This window comes from Sinocyclocheilus grahami, unplaced genomic scaffold, assembly GCF_001515645.1.
Source record: "Sinocyclocheilus grahami isolate Dianchi unplaced genomic scaffold, SAMN03320097.WGS_v1.1 scaffold3868.1, whole genome shotgun sequence".
In the NCBI taxonomy this organism is placed as follows: Eukaryota; Metazoa; Chordata; class Actinopteri; order Cypriniformes; family Cyprinidae; genus Sinocyclocheilus; species Sinocyclocheilus grahami.
In genome coordinates this window covers 5076-5346 of record NW_015508912.1, presented here as the reverse complement: position 1 = coordinate 5346, position 271 = coordinate 5076, and positions in this window count along the sequence as shown.

Here is a 271-nt window from a genome sequence, read left to right as displayed (position 1 = left end):
TGGCCGGATCTGGAGTTGACCTTGTGAGCTCCCGGACTGGAGCGGGCTCTGGAGTGGGCTCTACTGTCCTCCTTCTCGCCCTCCGCCACTTAGTGGGAGTCTGAAGGGTAGAGGTGGTGGGAAAATGCCTGCGGAAGGGTTCTGATTGACCCGGTATTGCCCACTGACTTCAACCCTGAAGATACTGGACGAAACCCCAGAAGTCTAGAATCTTGAGTCCTTCCAGCTCCCACTGGGGCAAAGGATCATCCAGACAGACATTAAGGAAGTC